Source organism: Fukomys damarensis, unplaced genomic scaffold, assembly GCF_012274545.1.
Source record: "Fukomys damarensis isolate Sample0158 unplaced genomic scaffold, DMR_v1.0_HiC HiC_scaffold_37, whole genome shotgun sequence".
Lineage (NCBI taxonomy): Eukaryota > Metazoa > Chordata > Mammalia > Rodentia > Bathyergidae > Fukomys > Fukomys damarensis.
The window spans coordinates 51799780-51821691 of NW_022900949.1; the positions used below are offsets into that span (position 1 = coordinate 51799780).

General features: G+C 38.3%; 1 protein-coding gene across 2 annotated transcripts in view; it reads right to left on the bottom strand.

The window, feature by feature from the left end:
• Window positions 1–16181, bottom strand: part of Pik3cb (phosphatidylinositol-4,5-bisphosphate 3-kinase catalytic subunit beta) — a 119991-nt gene extending 103810 nt beyond the window's left edge. Inside the window, exons 1-2 of one of the 2 annotated variants that reach the window (XM_010625585.3) lie at window positions 16106–16181; window positions 983–1086 (exon numbers count right to left, since the gene is read on the bottom strand). The gene's annotated coding sequence lies outside the window, so the exon portion shown is untranslated. The remainder of the gene's footprint in view (window positions 1–982; window positions 1087–16105) is intronic. The other variant, XM_010625586.3, reaches the window with a different exon arrangement.
• Between the last annotated feature and the right edge of the window lie 5731 nt (window positions 16182–21912).

Genomic DNA, 21912 nt, shown 5'->3' on the forward strand with positions numbered 1-21912 from the left:
GATAAAAACACCATGGTACTGGCAAAAAAAAAAAAAAAAAAAAAAAAAACAGACAGAGGCTGTAAAAAACAAAATAAAGAAGCTGGGCTATAACTCAGCTGTACAGCACTTGCCCAGTAAATCTGAGCCCTGGGTTAGATACACAGTACCTCCAAAAAAGAAAAGAAAAGTATAAGGTATCCTACAGTTTTCTTCCTCTTTGCCTAAGAGTTTCCTCCATTTGCCCTCTCCTTCAATCCTGATTTCTAAATACAAAAGTTGTTGCTCGTTTGTAAGAGTTAAACCCTTTAACCATGTCTTAATTTCAAATTTTCATGCACTCTTGGGTAAGATATTAATCACTTTTTAAAATATTTAAACTACTTTATTGGATCATTCCCTTTGGCCTAAAAATACTTGTTGACAGGCATAGTGATGGACTCCTGTAATCCCAGCACTCAGGAGTCTGAGGCAGGAGGATCACTGCTAGTTCAAGTCCAGTCTGAACTACATAGAAAGATACTGTCTCAAAAAACAAACAAACAAATCTGAAATATTTAGACTTTACCACCTTCTCTTTACTCTATATCCTCCTGAAATGGGCCCTGTTGGGGTCATCAATGACTTCCTAACCAAATCCAAAAACAGATTCTTCAGCTTCCTAATTAACCTCTCTAAAAGATTTCAACACTAATAACCATTCATTTTTCCTTTATGAAGCTCTGTTCTTAATTCTGTCTTAAATAATCCTACATAGCTACCTTTTTTTTAAGAATAGGAAAAATTTATTGAGAGAAAGACAGCTTCTAAGAGAGACAGAAGGGGGACTGGAAAATGGGTTACCCCCATATCAAACTATCTTAAAACAAGGACTACTATTTCCCACTTCAACCACCGACCTCAGAGATTAACTAAAACATTTGGAATCTAACCAATATTTACATTTTATCTCTCTACTTAACTCTGAAAATATATTAGAAATTAAAAATATAAAATTGCTTACCTCAAAATGATAGCCCCCATTTCAATCTTTTAGGAACAGATGACATTACTAATTTTTTTAACAATGAAGTTTTCACAGGAGACTTTTTCAGATTATAAGATCCACTAGAAAGAAAATTAAAGATAAAAAGTATTAATCTAAATGGCAAAATTAAAACTTTTAATTATATGATACTTAACTTCTTACAACTCTATACATTTTAGAATACAGATTAAATTTTTAATGAGGTTAAAGATCTTTTAATATGTTATTAATTATCTGTGTTCCTTTGCTCTTGGCTTTTGGTCATTTTCTATGGCATTGTATTTTTTTCTTAATAATTCGGAGGCTTATATCCTCAGAATCAAAATTGACTACATTATTTGCATAATTTGCAGGGCCCAGTGCAAAATAAAAATATGAAGACTTTTTACCAAGATGGGGCAAGAAGGTAGCATATCTTCTGCTGGCTCTTGACTCTGATGCCTCACGTTAACAATATTACTAGATAATCTAAACTAACTCCAGGCCTGGGAATACAGTTCAGCCCAGTGATATAGTACTTGTCTATCATCTGAGAGGCCCTGAAAGTTCAAACCCCAACACCACATTAAAGAATACTCCTTTGCGGGGAGTGGTGGTGCATGCCTGTAATCCCAGCACTTGGGACGCTGAGGCAGGAGGATCGCTGTGAGTTTGAGACCAGCCTGGGCTACATTGTGAGTTCCAGATCAGGCTCAAATACATAGTGAGACCCTGTCTAAAAACAAAACAAAACAAAACAAAACAAAAAAATTCCCTAAACTAAGTCTAGCTGACTAAGTCCAAATGTAAATATTTTTCACCATAGAAAAAGTTTTAGGGCTGAGGATGCTGCTCAGTGGTAAAGCACTAGCCCAGCATGCACAAGGTCCTGAGTTGAATCCCCAGCACTGCAAAATAGGAACAATAATAATAATAATACAAGACTACTCATTCAAAAATAAAGAATTTCAAGACACAGCTTAGTTCTGGTCCTTGTTACAGTTTATTTCTAACTGTCCCCATAAAACCTCATGTGCTCACAGGTAGGGCTTTTGGGAGGTGACTAGATCACAAGAGACCCAATACTGATCTGTGGATTAGTGTACTGATGTTTATAGCTAAATGTGACCCTGGGAGGTAAAGCCTGGAAGGATCTATCTCCTTCCCTTCTCCCTTAAGATCTCTCTGCCATGCCATGAGATTTTTCTCCTCTGCCATGTCCCCACTGCCATGCTGCCCTGCCATGGAGCCAGTCAACTATGAGTACAATCTTTACAAACTATGAGCCAAAAAATCTTTCCTCCTTTATTCATTAAGTTTATTGGTTCATTTTATGTATACAATATGACCATATTCATCATTGGAAATTTGTACCTTTATATGATATATCTTGGTTATTTTTTCCCCATTCCCCCATTCAACCCCTCCATCCCTCCCTGTTTATAAAGACGTTTCCATTTTTTCCTTTTCTCTTATTTTTTCCTTTTCCTCTTTTCCTTTGCGCTTCCCCTGCACATTGAGGCCATACTGTTAAGTGAAATAAATAGGACACAATTTCTCTGGTGTGAGAAACTGAAAGTGTAAATAAGGATCAAAATGTATAATAGATAATGTGAAATAGGAAAAGGACCTTTCCTCTTTTAGATTGTGGGTGCTGGGTTCTCGCTTCGGCAGCACATGTACTAGATTGTGGGTGTCAAGTATTGTGTTCCAGCGATCAGAAAATAACTTACACAACCCTCTTAAGTAAGGGACCTTGTTTGCACACACTGCACTCCCATGAAGCCAACCATGTTCAGGACCCTAATTCTCTACTTACTATAAAAGGAACAGTGAGATAAACAAATTTTAGAAAAATGTTAAAATACATTAAAAACCACTTATTTTCCCAAAAGTAAGAGAATTAGTCAATCCCAAAACTATAACAGTACCTTGGTACTCATTAGTGATTGGTACTAGGAGTACCAAACAGTTCAGACGAGAAAGAGTATTTAGTTTTCAAGGCATGAACAAGTGCATGGACACTTGCATGGGTACCAAATAAACAAGTATGAGTACTGGGACAGAATTTTCATGTCAAAATGTGTCAACTAAGCCAGGTGTGATGGCACACGCCCATAATCCCAGCATTCGGGAGGCTGAGGCAGGAGGATTGCTGTGAGTTCAAGACCAGACTGGGCTACAGAGTGAGTTCCACATCAGTCTCAACTACGTAGTGAGACCCTGTCTCAACGCCCCACAAAATGTCACCTAGGGGTCAGGGGGTTTGGCTGAGTGGTTCTGCTGCCTGCTTCACAAGCGCAAGAGCCAGAGTTCGATCCCCTGTACCAAAAAAAAAAAATGTGTCAACTAGGGCCAGGGATTTAGCTCAGTGGTGTTGCGCTTGCCTCACAAGCACAAGATCCTGAGTTCAATTCCCCTGCCCTTGCAAAATAAAAAGGTGTCAATTACCAAACTTGATCATTTCAAGCAATCATCTACCAAGGTAAGATTAATTTGCTAGCTCAGGATGCTGACAGTGGGGAGAAGGTTATGTGGGGCTGGAGGTAGGGGTGGCATATGGGAACTCAATACTTCTGCTAAACTTTGCTGTGAACCTAAAACTTCTCTTAAAAATAAAGTTTATTGCCAGGCAAGGTGGCGCATGCTTGTAATTCCAGAACTAGAGAGGCTGAGGAAAGAGGATCACTGCAAGTTGGAGGCCAGCCTGGACTACAAAGTGAGTTCACAGCTAGCCTGCACTACAAAGTGAGACCCTTATCTCAGAAGAGAGAGAGAAAAGGGGAGGGGAGGGGAGAGGAGGGGAAGAGAAGAAAAAGTAAGTTAGTTTACTTAAACTGGGCATGGTGACACACCACCTGTAACCCTAGCTTAGACAGAAGGACTGCCTGAGCTATGTAGTGAGACCTTGTCTTTAAAAAAACCAAATAAATAAATAAATATATAAAGTTTATTTAAAGGAAGTTAAAAGAAAATATTTCATAGCTCAGTGGTTCGGAAGCCTGCCTTGCAAGCGCAAAGACCTGAGTTCAATCCCCGGTACCGGAAAAAAAAAAAAAGAAAAGAAAATATTTCAGTTGCAGCAAAAAATAACCAATTTAGTAAGTACAGGCAAATAATAAATGTAAGCATACTATTCTTCTTGGGCCTCTTTTCCCTGATAGTCTGCTAATACAAGTACAATCCTTTAATATGTCAGTCTATAAACCAAGTAAAGACTGTTTGGTGAAAGAACAACTATATTTTATAATTCAGGTTGAATTCAAATTTTTGTTTTGTTTGAGACGGAGTCTTGCTATGTAGTTCCAGCTGGCTTTGAACTCCCTATAATGTACAGGCTAGCCTCTAATTTATGGCAATCCTCCTGCTTCAGCTTCCCAAGTGCTGGGATTATAAGTGTGCACCACATCTATTACTTTCAAATTTTATCAAATACTAGTAATGCTGGGAATGTAGCTCACTGGTACAGCACATGCCTGTTAAGTCTGAGGCCCCAGGTTTGATCCCTAGCACTGTAATAAAAAAAAATTAAAACAAATATGAATAAAAATTGGGAAACAAACTTTAAATACATCCCAGTTGACAGTGAATCTAGCTGGTGTGATGGTGAATGCCTGTATTCTTAGCACTTGAGAGGCTGAGGCAAAAGAATCTCAAATGCAAATCCCATCTGGCAATTAAGCAAAACCTAGTTTCAAAATTTAAAAAGACCAGTGGGTGGGTTGCCCTGGGAATGTAACTCAGTGATAATGTGCCCCTGGATTTGATTCCCATTACTGGAGGGGGTAAGTGAAACTGTCCTCTAAAACAGTGACCTCAAAATCCAAGAACTCAATAATTATTCTCTTTTCTGTAACAGAATGATAAAGTATAGAGAACATGAGTTAGGAAATATATGTATGTATATTGACCCTTATTCACATTTATTTTCATGTATGTATCTATTTATCTAATCAGTAATTCACACGGATATCTCAGATTCTATCCAATACCACAACATTCACTTGAATGATACTTTTGTTGATGGTGGTTTTTAGTTTATAGTCAAAATCCATTAAACAGTTTTCACTCTTCCTTTCAATGTACTTATTATTCATTCGAAATCAAGTTAAGTTTGTGTCTTTACTTCATTTTTAGTTTTTGTGCCCATTCTGATTGGTTTTATGCATGTATGTATGCATTTATTTTTATTACATGCTTGCAGTACATTACATTTCTTATGTGGAGTTGGTACATGTATGCAACACATCTTAATTCTTTTTTTAACCATTTTCTCTCTCTCCCTCATCTCTTTTGCATGAGAAAGATTTGTGTACTTCCTATTATCTATCTCTCTCTCTTTTTTTGGAGACAGGGTCTTGCTGTGTAGTTCAGGCTGGCCTCAAACTCATAATAACCCTCCTGCCTCAGCCTCGAGTGCTGGGATTACAGGCATGTGCCACCACACGCAGCTCTATCTTTATTTTGCTCTTTATTTATATTGGTTTTCTCATATAAGAGAAACTGTATACTATTTAAGCCTAGGTGCCTGATTTATTTCACTTAACATTATGGTCTCAAGATATATCCATTTGTCTACAAATGACTTTGAGTTTTTCTTTATCCATTCATCTATTGATGGATATACAGGCCACTTCCAAGAATTAGCTATTAAGAATTGCAGAGGCTGGGGATTTAGCTCAGTGAGTTTGATTCCCGGTACCCCCCACCAAATAAAAGAAAAAGAATTGCAGGGAGCCAGGTGTAGTGGTGCAGGCCTGTAATCCCAGCACTTGGGAGGCTGAGGCAGGAGGATCGTTGTGGGTTCAAGACCAGCCTGGGCTACAGGCTGAGTTCCAGGTCAGTCTCAACTACATAGTGAGAACCTGTCTCAAACAAACAAACAAACAAACAACAAAAAATATATCTAAGATGTCTAAACCACCCCTCAAAGTCTAAGACTTTGTCTCAAACCTCCCACACACAAAAAAGCTAGATACTGTTACATTCTGCTTTTTTAAACACTACATCCTAAATCAGGCATGATGGTGCATGCTTGCAACCCCAGCACTCAGGAGGTTGAGGCAAGAGGATCTCTGGGAATTTGAGGTCACCCTGGGCTACAAATGGGTTCAAGGCCAGCCTGAACTGCGGACAAGACCCTGTCTCAAAAGAAAAAAAAAAAAAAAAAAAAAAAAAACACGTCCTAGAAATTACTATCAATATTTAAGAGATCTTCCTCATTCTACTTTACATCTACACATTACAAATTCTATTGTATGAATACATAATTATTTATGGGTATTTAGATACTTTTGCAGGCTGGGCGTGGAGGTACCCTCCTGTAATCCCAGCACTCGGGAGTCTGAGGCAGGAGGATTGCTAGGCTACATAGTGAGTTCCAGGTTGGTCTCAACTACATAGTGAGACCCTGTCTCAAAATAAATAAATAAATAAAAATTTAAAAATAGATATTTCTGCAGTATTTTGGCAATTACAAGCAATAATACAATGGATAAGTAACTTCATGTATAAGTACTTTTGTACTGATTAAGGTTTATCTCTAGGTTTAACTCCTAGATATGAGACTACAATTTCTAAAATTTATTTTTAAACTTTAAATAAAAACATTGCCAGGCATGGTGGAGCACCCCTATAATAACAGCACTTGGGAGGCTGATGCAGGAGGACCGCCGCAAGTTTGAGGCCAACCTTGGGCTAGTGAATTCAAGGCCAGCCTGATCTACATAGCAAAATCCTGTCTCAAAAAAACCAAAAAAATTTTTTTTGAAATTTTAAAAACAAATGGTCAGATATAATTACAGAAAACAGGACAGTAAATCTAATACACTTAAAAGTGCACACATATATCAGTCAGTGCTTGCTACAGAAACAGATTTAATGCAAAATATATAAATATATAGGCATTTACAAGATAGACTTAGAACAGTCATCAAATGAGTCATTGTGGAAGAGTGCAAAGGGCTGTCCGTGTACTGGAGATCCAAAGGACCCACTGAAGGCCTGAACTCACTGCAGTGTCAGGAGGCCAAAAGGTCTGTGCTGAATGGCTGGAGAGTCTGCATCATCAGCAGATGATGTCCAAGGTGATGGTGCAGATTGGAGCTCCTCTGAAGAAACAGAAGGGAGCCTTCCTTCTTTGTTTCCCTTTATTCCACACAGGCAACAAGCCTACTGGTTGGTGCCACTCCCACTCAGAATAGGTCTCTCTTAAATCAATCTCTTCAGCCACACCCAGAAATATGCCAATCCAATTTAGGAATTTCTTACTCAAATTACACAATCAATTAACTATCACAGCATGTGTCCATATACTTTATTCTTTTTAAAACTGAGAATAATTGAGAATTACTGAAGTGCTCCAGGCTCTGGTCTCATTAATCTTCTCTTTTCTCTGCTTTTTGACTCAGAATTTTTCATCAGTCCTGGATGTTAACTACTATTACTGAACACTAATGACTTAAATTTCTATCTCTGGCCAGAATCTCTTTCCTAGATTCAGATCTGTGCGTCATCTACCTTACACCTTCACTTTGATGTGTAAGGACATTTCAAACAGGGCTATTAAGATAGCCTACTGTTCTGCTCTCCCTCAAACACTATCACAGAAAAAAGATAAAAACAAAAAGAAATCTGTTTCAACCTCCAAAATATACAAAACTGACCTAACACTCCCACTGTCCTTGACACAGTCATGGTCAGGTATCATCAGTATTCCTTGGCTTGCTATTCCAACAATCATACTCTCCTAATTCATCTCTCTGCTTCAATTCTTGCCTCTCTATAATTCACCTGTGGCAGAATAACCAGAATGTACTTCACACAGAATGAATCAGACAACTCCAGTTCTTTGCTTAAAACCTATCAAAGGCTTCCGATAGTAACTCTGAGTTGCAACTATTAACTTTTATCAAGCCTACATGATGTTAATCATGACCTACAGAGACCCTCTATTAGACTTGGTATCCGTATGACCTGACCTCATCTTCCACTCAACTCTTCGTGGACTACTATCTAGTCAGACTGGTTTTGCTTTTCCTTCCTCACACTTTGTGACTAAGAGAACTTTTTTTGTTTGTTTGTTTGTTTGAGACAGGGTCTCACTGTGTACTTGAGACTGATCTGGAACTAACTCACTATGTAGCCCAGCCTGGTCTCACAGAAATCCTCCTGTTCCTGCCTCAGCCTCCCAGGTTCTGGGATTACAGGGGTGTGCCACCACGCCCCAGCATCTAAGAGAATTTTTTTATATTAGCTGTTCTAGTTTGTAATGTTCTGCTCCCAGCTCTTCCACTTTTAACATTCACATCTCAGCCCAAAGCAACATCTTCTGAGAGACCGTGTACAACCACAGTTAAGCTAGCAACCTAGGGCATTTTCTAGCATATTACTTTATCACCTTCACAGTATTTATTAGTACTAACAATTCTTGTTCATTGATTTATGTCTATTTCTTCCACTAGATAACAGGGAAAATCTCAAGGATAGTTTTAAATCCATACAATTTTACTATGTTTTCAAAACCTTTGTATTAGGTGAAATTATTTGAAAAAAAATACACAATTTCACACCAAAGCAACCACTGTGGAAACCAGTGTGGAGATTCCTCAAAAAAATAGAGGTTCCATCTGACCCAGCTATTTCCCCTTCTTGGTATCTTCCCCAAAAACTAAAAGCAATATATGCACACCCATGTTTATACTGGCACAATTTGTAATAGCTACACCTTAGAAACAGCCCAAAGGCCCATTAACCAACAAATGGATAAAGATGTGATTTTTTTTATACAATTGAGTACTACTATGCCATAAAGAAGGATGAGCTTCAGACATTTATAGCTAAATGGATGCACCTGGAGACCATACTCTTAGTGAAATTAATTGGACACACATGTTTAAATACCACAGTTTCTCTGGTGTGATAAACCAAAAGTGGAAATAAGGACTAAAATTTATAATAGATATTGAAAAATAGAAAAAAAATGTTCAAATGGGAAGGGGAAGAATGGAGGTGAAAGGACAAGGAAAAAAGTGAAAATAGGAAAAAATGAAAACAATGCTTTTGTATATAGGGAGGAGAAGGCAGTTGGGGGGAATGGGAAAAAAGAAAAGACAGGATATGTGATGTACAGATGCAAATTCCCTATGATGAGTGTTATCCTTATGTATATCTAAAATGTACCGATAAGTGTTTTACTTAAAAAATTTTTCACACCAAAAAAGAACAAATTCAAGAAGGATTGAGAAAAAATTTCCAATGCCCTGTTTATGTGCTGAACTTATTATGTGGAGTGTAGCCTACTTATTACAATTTGTTAAATCAAAGTTTCCCCATTCTCAATGTAGTTAGGAGTAAGATTTTAACAAAATTCTCTAAACCAGGCAAAAAGATAAGATGCTGGGGATTTAGCTCAGTGGTGTCTCTGCCTGCCTTGCAAGCACAAGGTCTTGAGTTTGATCCCGGGTAATGCAATTAAAAAAAAAAAAAAAAAAAAAAAAAAAAAAAAAAAAAAGGAGAGAGGCATGGTGGTGGTGCACACATAATTCTAGCTCATGAAGCAGGCTGGATCAAGCTCAAGGTCAGCCCCATGAAATCTACCAATTTTGTGAGACTATGTCTCAAAGTAAAAACTTTTTAAAAGGGCTAGGGGTATAACTCAAAATAAAGGCCCTACGTTAAAAAAACAAACAAAACTTAAAAGAGAGATAGGATGGGGGCTCCAGCACAGCAGTAGAACACTTGCCTAGAAAACTTTTTTTTCCCCATGGTACTGAGGATTGAAACACTGAGCTACATCTTCAGCCACTTTTAAATTTTGAGACTGGGTCTCACAGAAGTCCCTAGGTTGCCAGGGTTGAGCTTGAATTTGCAAACCTCTTACTTCAGTCTCCCTGAACCCAGGCTCTTCATACTGGGCTAATCTTGTCCCCCTCACCTTTTTTTGTACAAGGGATCATACTAGGGAACTTGTGTTTGCGAGGCAGGCAGCACTAGTGACTAAATCCTCAGCCCCCTTTTCCCTTTTTAAAAAAAATTTGAGGCAGTGCCTAATCGCTACTTGCTATGCTGGGCTCAAATCTGCAATCTTCCTGCCTCACCACCCCCCAACCCGGACAGCTGGGATTACAGAGGTGTGCAACACCATGCCCCATCTTAAAATACCTTTAAAAAAATATTTTGGGGGGTATGTTGAGACAGGGTCTCACTATGTAGTTCAGGCTGACCTTTGAACTATTTAGCCCAGGCTGGCCTCAAACGTACGGTGATCCTCCTGTCTCAGCCTCCTACAAGTATGAGCACCATTCCTGGCAGCTTTTTTTTTTTTTTTTTTTTTTGGTACTGGGGATTAAATTCAGGCCCTTGTGCTTGCAAGGCAGGCAGTGGCACCACTGAGCTAAATCCCCAGCCCATGGCAGCTTTTTGATAAGCACAATACTAATAACCAAGCTAGCAAATCACAAAAAAATCAAAAACATAATCTTTTAACTTTCTTATAGTTAAAAAAATACATAATTGCTTTTATATATAAGAATAGACATTAACATACTTGGAAACCCTTTTGCATCTCTCCTAATAGCAGAAACAAACTTCTCAGTATGACATACAAGGTTTACTGTAAACCATTTCTTCCTACTTATTTTTTGTTGTGTGTTTTTGTTTTTTGTTGTTGTTTTGTACCAGGGATCAAACTCAGGTCCTTGCGCTTGCGAGGCAGGTGGTGGAACCACTGAGCTAAATCCCCAGCCTGGTTTTGTTTTACTTTTTTGTTTTGTTTTGTTTTTTGAGATAGATTTCACTATGTAGTTCAGGCAGGCCTTAAACTCACTATGTAGCCCAGGCTGGCCTTGAATTCAAGGCAATCCTCCTTCCTCAGCCTCCAAGCACTGGGATTACAGAGGTGCACCACTATACCCGGCCCTAGTTATTATTTGAAACTGGCTTCCACTTTACATTCCAGCTGACAGTTAAACACCTGTGATTAAACTCTAGCACCCTAACATCCAACCCTTCCTTGGCCATATCCCTCTTAAGAGTTAGTTGATAAATTTCCATTCCAGTGGGTCTGAAACAATTTTGGTCTATTGCTCTTTATACTCTTAAATTTAGGCCCCAAGAAGCTACTGTTATATGTGTAAATTATACATATATATAATGTTATATATCACTGGATTTGAAATTGAAACTAAGAATTTTTATTTACTTTTTAAAATTTTAATTTATAAATCTTAAATATTTATATAAACCTAGAATTTTATATATAACAAATTTTTTGCACATTTTTTTTTTTTTTTTTAGTACCAAGGATCAAACTCAGGACCTTTTGCTTGCAAGACAGGCAGTGGAACCACTGAGCTAAATCCCTGGCCCATTTTTTGCACATTTTATTTTTAAAAACTTTTTTTCAAAACCTTTAGTGAAAAGGGTGAATTTTTTTTTTTTTTTTTTGGTACTGGGGATTGAATTTGGGTTCTTGCACTTGCAAGGCAGGCTACCAAACTGCTGAGCTAAATCCCCGGCAAGGGTGAAATTCTTTTCTACTTTTGCAAAATTCTGGCTTAGCAGAAGACAGCTAGATTAGATTATTAGTTATCACAAATTTTACTGCCACTGCAAAACTCTACTGTATACTAGTGAAAGAACAAGAACAAAAAAATGCAAACAAGCCAGGTATGGTGGTGCATGCCTGTAATCCCAGCACTTAGGAAGTGCAGGGAGGATCATGAGTTCAAGGCCAGCTTGAGCTATCAGCTTTCAAGGTGAAGACTGGACATCACAAGACCCTGTTTCAAAAAAGAAAAAAAAGTCTTACTATTGTTATGAAAGTAGTTTGATCTTTCAGATTACCAAGAAAGAGCTTGGGGCTTCTAAAGATCTCCACACTGTAACTTTGAAAATCAACAAACGCTCTTTCCTCGGTGCTCTCACAACAACCTGGATAATCTTTATTATTTGTACTTACCACACTGTACTAGGAGTTTTTTTGTTCATTTTGTCTGTCTCTCTTAAAAGTTCCTTAAAAGCAGGGCCGGGGATTTAGCTCAGTGGTTCTGCTGCCTGCCTTGCAAGCACAAGACCAGAGTTCGATCCCCAGTACCAAAAAAAGGCCAAAAAAAAGTTCCTTAAAAGCCCAGGAGCCCTGAGTCTTCAAATATTCATTCCAACTGCCTCAGATGAAATACATATCCTCTCAATATATGTTCTATGAATAAATGGTAAAAATTAAAACATATATTCACACAGTCTAATATTAAAGGTGTATGTGAACAAAGCAGATTTTTCCATGCCTAGTTCCTTAACCAACAGAAATGTATAATGAAAAATCTTATGACAAATCAATAACAATGCCAGAAGTAGAATAAAGCATACATTCAGACCTGGTATGACAACACTACATAAGACATTTTCAAAGTTCAGCCCTGAGGGAATAAGGAAACCCAATCCTAAAAAGCATCTTACACTGTAAACAAACACCAACTTCTCTAGTCTTCTGACTAAATAAAAGTATCCACCTCTGCAAAAAAACAATTAAACTACTGTTTTTTTACAAGGTAGGGGAGGGAGGTGGTATCAAGGCAGGGAGAGTGCCAGTAACCGGTGACAGAAAATACAAACAAGTGCACTCAATTTATGAAATGCATATGTATTTGAACTTTCCTCAAATAATAAGAAAAGATGATTATACCAACACCTGTCATGTAAAGGTACAAGTTCCCAATGATGAATGTAACTGTACGGTATACCTAAAAAGTTACCAATAAACTCAATGAGAGAAAAAAATGATGATATTTAGGGTTAGGAATGTTGTTCAGTGGCAGAACACTTCTCTGCCATGCACAAGCCTCTGGGTTCTAGCCTCAGTCTGTCTTTATTTGCATATTTTCATTTAATGCCTTACATTTATGAATGGCCACACTGTCCCAATCCAATTAAATACCAATGTGATAACATTATTGAAGTAAAGCACACATTTGTCTCTCTTTGCTAAATATAATTGGCGGCCCTGTTCCTTGATGCTCAACCAATCCACTTATATTTGTTCATTAGTTATGTATCTGAAGAAGCATTTTGTGTCAAGAAAAAAAAAATCTTTTTGCAGTAAGGTCCTGGAGTTAAATTAAGGCAAGATATCACACCAGCCAAGAGAATGAGAAGTGCTCTCAAAATATCCTCAGGTGTGGAGGGAAACTTCTACACTGAGCTCCTTCAGCTTTACACCTACTGGGAAGCCACTGTTGCCTGCATGCTCAAGAGCTGATGGCCTCCTTCTCTGGATTCCCAATCTCAACTGTAAAATTTAAGACTCTAAAATGTAAAGGTTCTATCATGATTTTCAAGAAGTCTCGACAGCTTGTGTATCCAAGAAAACCCCAAACTCTAGGGAGAACAAATTTGACATTCCAAAGGTCTAAATTTAGACCACAGGTCACTCGGAGTCCCTATCATAATGGTAAGGCATTCAGTTACTATTAGCTAATTTTCAAATGTGGTATTCCTAGAACAGTAGAAGGGGTAACCTGACAAATTTCTTGGCTTCTCATAAAGAAAAGTCCATGTGACTATTTAGAGACAAACATTTATTAAATTTATTTCCTCAGCTCCTATCGTTGTGCAAAAACAATTCAGTCATATAAATAAACTCTTTAGTAGTTAGTCATAACCACTTTTAATTGTTACAACTTGTGAAATAGGGCATAACACAAATACTGTAGCATAATCTTAGAACAAGATTCACAGAATCATAAACATCATGGCTTAGAAAATTATTTTAAATAAAGGGTAGAGAAATGATTCTATTAATTTCACTCCTTGATTTTATTTATTGTGTTATCTAACTATGGTGTTTAGGCTAAAGGGATACAACAAGGTTTATTGCGAAAAACAAAATCTCTGCAAAATAAATAAAAACTACACCACACTCATAATCCCAGCACTCCTGAGGCTGAGGAGGAGGATCACTGCAAGTTCCAAGCTAAGGTGGGCTATATAGTGAGTTCAAGACAAGCGTGAACTACACAGCAAGACCCTGTCTAAAAAAAAATCAAAACAAGCAAACCTGTCATTAAACGTAAGCTACACCATTCTTTAAGAATTCTTAGCCAGAGGGCCAGGGATTTAGCGCAGTGGTTCCACTGCCTGCCTTGCAAGCACAAGGTCCTGAGTTCAACTCCCAGTACCAAACAAACAGACAAAAGAATTCTTCGCCAGGTCTGGTGGTACAAGCCTATAATCCCAATATTTTGGGAAACTAAGGCAGGAGGAATGCCAAATTCAAACCCAGCCTGGGCAGTTTAATGACTCAGCTGATCCTGTCTAAAAATTAAAAATAAAAAGAACTGAGAATATAGCTCAGTGTGAAGATCTCAGGTTTAATTCCCAGTACCACACACATACAACAAAAAAAGAACAGAATTTTTTTTTTTTTTTTTTTTTTTTACCAGGGATGGAACTCAGAACCTTGCACAGTGCCACTGAGCTAAATTGCCAGCCCAAGATAAAAATTTCTGCAATTTCTTCCCAAGATATACTGCAGTTATTAGACAATTTAGTATGTATAAAAATCAGAATTACTGGGGTGCACTGATGCATACCTGTAATTCCAGCAGGAGGGAGGCTGAGGCAGGAAGATCACAGGGAGTTTGAGCCCAGCCTGCACTAAAATCAAGACTCTGCCTCAAAAAACAAAAATGATGATGATGATGATAATAATTATGATAGTAATAATCAGGATTAGGAAGCTCATCTTCCCATTTTTAAAAAGTTCTTCCCCTTACAAAATGATTTGGAACTTCCTTCATTACATCAGCAGAGCAGTAATTTCTACATAATTAAAAGTACGGGGATTTAGCTTAGTGGCACTGCCTGTCTGGCAAACAAGGTTGTGAGTTCAATCCCCAGTACCAAGTAAATGTGTGTTAATACAATTTTGAACTCATCAGTGTCTTGTTTACAAAAATCGTTTTTTTTCAGACTTCTGTAGAAATACACAAGGCCATATGGTTATATTCATTCACCCATGAGCAGTGTAACAGGGAGTCTAGGAATGTCCACAGTGAGACTAATTATGATCAATGCTGGAACTTAAAAGAGGAGACTGTGAAATCCAATGAAGTTAGAGCCTCTTTATTCAGAATTACTCTGGGTAAATTAGACTTGAAAAGAGACTAACAGGAGGTAAAGAACTAGAAAACAGCAGAAAAACAAGTTCACATTAGGGGTTAGTGAGAGATTTCTATGGTGGAGATCATTCTAATTTGATCATTTTCATTTGTGACTTCTTCAAGGCAAGCCAAAGAAACTAGAACTGCCAAGATCACAGAACAACTCATATTCTTCAACTTTTCTGCCTTGAAGCTGGCCATCAAGAAATCTCTGCCCTACCCTTACTCAACAGTGGGCTATAAAGACTCTCATTTCACAGGAATCCTGTCCAATAACCTAAAGGAACATTGCAAAGCTGAATAGTCAGGACTTTCGGAGTTTCCTCACCAGTCCACTAAGTGTCTATGCAATGAAGTCTCCATAAAAAAACCCCAAAAGGGCCAGGGATTTAGCTCAGTGGTTCTGTCGCCTGCCTTGCAAGCACAAGGACATGAGTTCGATCCCCAGTACCATTAAAAAAAAAAAAAAAAAAAAAAAAGACAGGGTTCAGACAGCTAAACATATAGCTCACAAGAAGGCAAGAAAATTCACAGACATGTTGGGAGGGTGGGTCACACCCAACAATCCAAAGGGATGGAAACTCCTTTCTTTATTGGAGACTTCTCCAGACCTCACCCTATGTATCTTTTCATCTGGTTGCTTTTTCGTATCCTTTAAAATACTCTTTATGATAAATCACTAAACGCACATGTAGGGCTTCCACAAATTTTGTAAGCTGCTCTAGCAAATTCATCAATGTTGAGGATGGGGTTGTAGTAACTCCAATTTATAGCCAGTCAGTCAGAAGCCCAGGGGCCCAGACTTGGGACTGGATTTGAAGTGGGGCAATTTTGAATCTTCCACCTGTAGGATCTAAGGCTATGTCCAGGTAGTCTCAGAACGAAATGGGATTAATTAAAGGACACCCAGCTGGTGTCTTTCTTATTTGCTACTGTTTACTTGCTATTACTGATTACTTACTTGCTACTGGGAAATCCCCACACATTTAGGGCCACAAATTTCCTGTGTTCATTGCAGCAGGAGAGCAGAAAAAAACCAAGATTGTTTGTTTCCAAAACACCTGAAAAACAGGAAGACTCACTGATGACGTGATGCCTACCTAGACATTTAAACATGAGGAACTAGAATGCTGCAGGAAGTGCTCTGAGACAGGCTTACTATCCACAGTAACCTTTGTACTTACAATGCTTTATACTGTATGTATAAGCACCTCACAGCTCCTACAGTTTTGTGTGAAGTGCTTTCAAATACACAGATTATCTGTATGCATACAGACATGTTAAACACTATTATAAATTTGAGCCATTTATTGCAGACTATATCAACTTGCCTTGTTTTTTCTACTGGTCATAATCTACATTTTTGACCATACAAAATCTGAACCTTATTTATTAATTACAGCATAGCTTATAAGCGAAATGGACCATAATCTTAAAGTTTATCAATATGGGACTGCTTAGGAACATTACAAAAATCTATATAATGAAACGCTCTGCGACTATTTTTAAAGTCTTTTTTTTTTTTTTCTTTTAAAGAACACAGTATTTAAAAGCATGCCTGCAATCCTAGCTATTCAGGAGGCTGAGGCAGGAGGACCACCAAGTTCAAAGCTAGTCTGGCTAATTTAGCAAGACCCCTCTCAAAATAAAATAAAAAAAGGTTGGGGCTATAGCTCAGTGGTAAAGCACTTACCTCCTGCCTTAGTCTCCCACAATGTGGTTTTATAAATATATGTGTATGCCATCACACTGCGTTTATATTATATTTTCACAACTGTAAAAACCTCAGTTTAAGAAGCTCAAAAACTACCTCTTATGTAAAACATAAAATTATAAGACATCTAGGAGAAAATCTGCATTTGGCTATGAGTTTTGAGACAACATCAAAGAAGCATTATCCATGGGGGAAAACTGGGTAAACTTGATTATTCAAAACTTGTGAAAGACACTCTTAAAAACCAAAAGTCAGGTATTTCATTGTTGGAGTGGGAGTTTACAGTTAAGCAAGAAGCAGCTGGAATGAATTAAGAGTTAGAAATATCAGTGTAAATTCATGTTTGGCTTAACACAGAATGGCTTATATAAAGAAACAACACAGACACTGTAAATTATACTAGTTAGTATTCACACATATTTCCTTGCTCTGTCAACTGAGAGGGTCTAGAAGGAGATACTCCAGTAGCAATGAGTGCACAGAACACCAAGATCTTGCTTTTAATACCATTCTCCAACAAAAGGATTCAAATTTCATTGGAGAAATGACTAACCCTAGGACGGAGGCAAGAAATACACAAGATAAGCCCTGAACATCTTTGTACCAAAAAGCAAAAAATTTCTCTCCCCCTCCCTCCCCTCCATGATGGTACACACCTGTAATTCTAGCACTTGGGAGGATGAGGCAGGAAGAAGACAGTGATCATGAGGTCAGCCTATGAACTACATAGTGAATTTAAGGTCAATATGAGCTATATAGTGAGACCTTGGGCCAGGGATATAGCTCAACGGCACAGTGTCTGCCTGGTATGTCTGCCTAGTAAGTGTGAGGCCCTGAGTTCAATTCCAAATACCAAAAGGGGGGGCAGGCATTTAGCTCTGTGGCAGCATTTCTGCCTGCCTCGCAAGCCCAAGACTCTGAGTTCCTTCCCCAGTACCAAAAAAATAAATAAAAACAAAAACATAGTAAGACCTTGTCTCAAAAACAAAAAAACAACAACAAAAAAAAACCCCAAAAAGCCAGGCATGGTAGTGCACACCTGTAATCCCAGCACTCCAGAGGCTGAGGCAGGAGGATCACTGCTAAGGCCAGCCTAGCCTACATAGTGAGTTCAAGGCCAGCTTGGACTACATAGTAAGAGCCTCTGAAAAAACCATAAAAAGGGCCAGCAGTTTAGCTCGGTGGCTCCACTGCCTGCCTCACAAGTGCAAGGTCCCAAGTACAATTCCCAGTGCCAAGAAAAACCAAAAAACAAAAACCATAAAAAATAAAATAAAATAAACATGATAATAAAATGCAGTGTGGTATCCTGAGTGGGATCCTACAACAAAGACAAGTAAAAACTAAAGAAATCTAAATGAACTATAAACTTCACTAATAAGAATTTTTGCCTATACCAATGTCTTCTAGAGTTCTCCCTATTCTCTCTTCCAGCAGATTTAGTGTTTGTTTTAATATTTAGATTTTTGATCCATTTCAATTTTAGGTTAGTGTATGGTAAAAGATTTAGGTCTGGTTTCAATCTTTGACATGTGGAGAGCCTGTTTTTCCAGCACCCTTTATTAAAGAGGCTATCCATCTGCCAGTGAAGGAGGAGCTGGATCCTTTGTCAAAGATAAGGTGGCTGAGTATGTGTGGAACTATTTCTGCATCTTCTAATCGGTCCCATTGATCCTCAGGTCTGGTTTTTTTTGGATTTTTTGCCAGTACCATTCTGTTTTTATCACAGTAGTTGTGTAGTATAATTTCAGATCAGGGATTGTGTCACCCTTTCCTTGTCTTTGTTACCCAAGATTGCCTTTTCTATTCTAGGTTTCTTCTGGTTCTGAATGAATTTTACCATTGATTTTTCTAATTCTGTAGGATACATTGTTACATTCTGATCTGAACTGCATTAAATCTGTGTAACAATTTTGGAAGTATAGCCATCCCCCTATGTTGGTTCCTCCTACCCAAGAACAAGGGATATCTTTCCATTTTCTGATATTCTCTTCAATCTTTTTTATCAAAGCACTATAGTTTTCAATGTAGAGGTCTCTTATTTCCTTCTTTGGATTAGTTCCTAGGTATTTCATTTTTTTGGATGCTATTGTGAAAGGTGTTATTTCCCTAATTTCTCCTTCAGTAAATTTGTTATTTGTGTACAGGAAGGCTACTGATTTTTGAGAAAAACTTTAAAAGAGTGATTACTGCTTAAGCCGTAACTGAGTACTACTTGAGAAGGGACTTAAAACAACTAGAGAAGGGCAAGAGAAAGGCACACTTCATGGTATCCTCTTTAGATTTTATATCATATGCATGTACTAACTATTAAAGATAAGTACAGAGAGCAGGGCATGGTGGCACAAATCTCTAATTTGTGCATTCAGGGAGGCTGTGGTAAGGGATCACAGGTTCAAGGTCAGCCAAGCCAACTCGGGAAAACCCTGTTTCAAAATAAAGCACCTGCCTCCCAAGCTCAAGGTCCTGAGTTTGATCCAAAGGACCAGAAAAAAAAAAATCTGCCCCTCTTGGTGGCACACATCTGTAACCCCAGTATTTGAGGAAGCTGAGGAAGGAAGCTCGCCATGAGTTTGAGGCCAGCCTGGGCTACACAGTGAGTTCAAGGCCAGCCTGAGCCTTTTTGAGACTCTTTGTCTCAAAAAATAAAATAGGGCCAGGGATTTAGCTTAGTGGTTCTGCCTCCTATCTCACAAGTGCAAGGTCCCGAGTTCAATCCCCAGTACCAATAAATAAATAAATAAAATGGTCTGGGAAAGCACTTGCGTAGTTATAAGCAAGGCCATAGGTTCAATCCCCAGAAGCAAAAAAAAAAAAAATGTGTGTGAGAGCTGGGCATACATCTGTAATCCCAAAGTTCTGGGAGGCTGAGGTAGGTGGGAAGATCACAAATTTGAGACCAGCCCAAGCCTAGGCAGTTTAGCAAATTTAGCAAGATCCTGCTTTAGTAAACAAATTTTAAAAAGAGGACATAACTCAGTGAGAAGGCCCTGGATTTAAAACCCAGTAATTTTTTTTTTTTTTTAAGTCTGTGGCTAGAGAAGAGTATGCACATCTTTGCAGGCAACCAAAAAACTACTGAGCCAAATTATACCACCAAGCAAAATATCAATGCAACTGGATTAAGTGAAAATTCTAGTAGCCTGGTGGCTAAATTCAAATCTTGAGTATAGGGGAACTCACAAGGTAAATTCATACTTTCGAATAGTTTTGGATCAAAATATACAGAAATAAAAGATAAAAAAGTATACTCTCTAGAAGGGGCATAGAAGTATACTAACAGAAAAACACTATTAAGTAGGGACTGGGAATGTTGCTCAATCTTAGCATGTACAAGACACAGCATTCAATCCACAGCACTGGGAAAAAAAACTAAATAAGCATAAGTTAAGATTAAACAGCTGGGGATTTAGCTCAGTGGTTTCACCACTGCCTCATAGCACAAGGTTCCAAGTTCAATCCCCAATACAAAAAAAAAAGATTAACAATGAGGGCCATCAGTGGCGCTACACTTGCCTCACAAGCTCACAAGGTCCTGAGTTCAATTCATGACACCAAAAAGCATTACATAAATAATGTTTATTAATTTAGTTTGACCAGAGATCAGAGTCATGGGACAACGTAGGTGGCATATGCCTATAATCTGGTGGCACATGCCTATAATCCCAGCATTTAGGAGGCTGAGGCAGGAGGCCACCTACTGCAAGAACAGCCTGGGTAAACTGGATGTGAGGCCTAGCACTCAGGAGGCTGAGGCAGGCAGATCACTATGAATTCGAGACCAGTATGGGCTACATAGTGAGTTCCAGGTCAGTCTCAATTACATAGTGAGACCCTGTCTCAAAAAATTTAAAAAAAAAAAAGGAAAAAAGAACAGTCTGGGTACATAGTGAGTTTAAGGCCAACCTGCACTACAAAGCAAGATCTTGACTCAAAAAAAAAAAAAAAAAAAAAAAAAAAAGTACATGCTCCTAACTTTAAAATCAAACTCCTCACCTATGGCAGCTATGCAAACAGAAACAGAAGTAGAAGTAGCAGCATTAAATCACCTGCCCATCTAATCACTGAGAAAGTTCCCATAACTCTCATTCTTATTTGTAAAACAATATGATTAAATTATATGACCTTTAAGGTTCACTTCAACTATTACTCTACTTTGTCAAGAACTCTGCACCTCACAATTTATTACCTTTTATTCTAGTCAGGTAATTTTACAAGCTCCTTCCCATAGCCTACAAGGTCCTGCATGGCCCATCTCCCTCCTTTGCTCATCCTATACATCCATTAGTCATACATATAAGTCCCCCTCACTCTCTCCTCTTAAGCTATATATGGCCTCTTTTTAGTTCCTCAAGATGCCAGCTCCCTCCTACCAAAAAGTCTCCCCTTGTGCTATACTTCTATTCCCCAGCAGCCCTTCACCTATCATAGGGGTTCTTAGCCATGTTTAGCCAATGTTCTCTTTTAAAAATAACAAGTATTGCCGGAGATTTAGCTCAGTGGTTCCACCACTTGCTTCACAAGCACAAGGTCCCAAGTCCATCCCCGATACCAAAAAAAAAAAAAAATAGTAACAAGTATTTTACAGCATCCCTTAGCTACCCAAAATAAAATCTATATGCAAGAGGATTCAAGGCCAGCCTGGGCTACATAGTGAGTTAGGACCAGGCTGAACTACATGATAAGACTGTCTCAAAAAAAAAAATCTACAGTCAACAGACACTAAATATAACTTGAATAATTATACATGTATACATGCACACATTACACAGAATCCTAATTATAATAAAAGGGAGAAATAAAAGGAACATAATTTAGAGCTGAGCACAGTGGCACAACCCTTTAATCCCAACACTCCAGGGGCTCAGAGAGGAGGCTCACAGGGAGTCTGAGGCCAAGATGGGCTATATAGAAAGTCCAAGGGCCTGGGATTTAGCTCAGTGGTTCCGGTACCTGCTTTGCAAGTGCACGGTCCCAAGTTCAATACCTGGCACCAAAAACACAAAAAACAAAAACAAAAACAAACAAAAAAAGAAATTCCAAGGTCCGCCCAA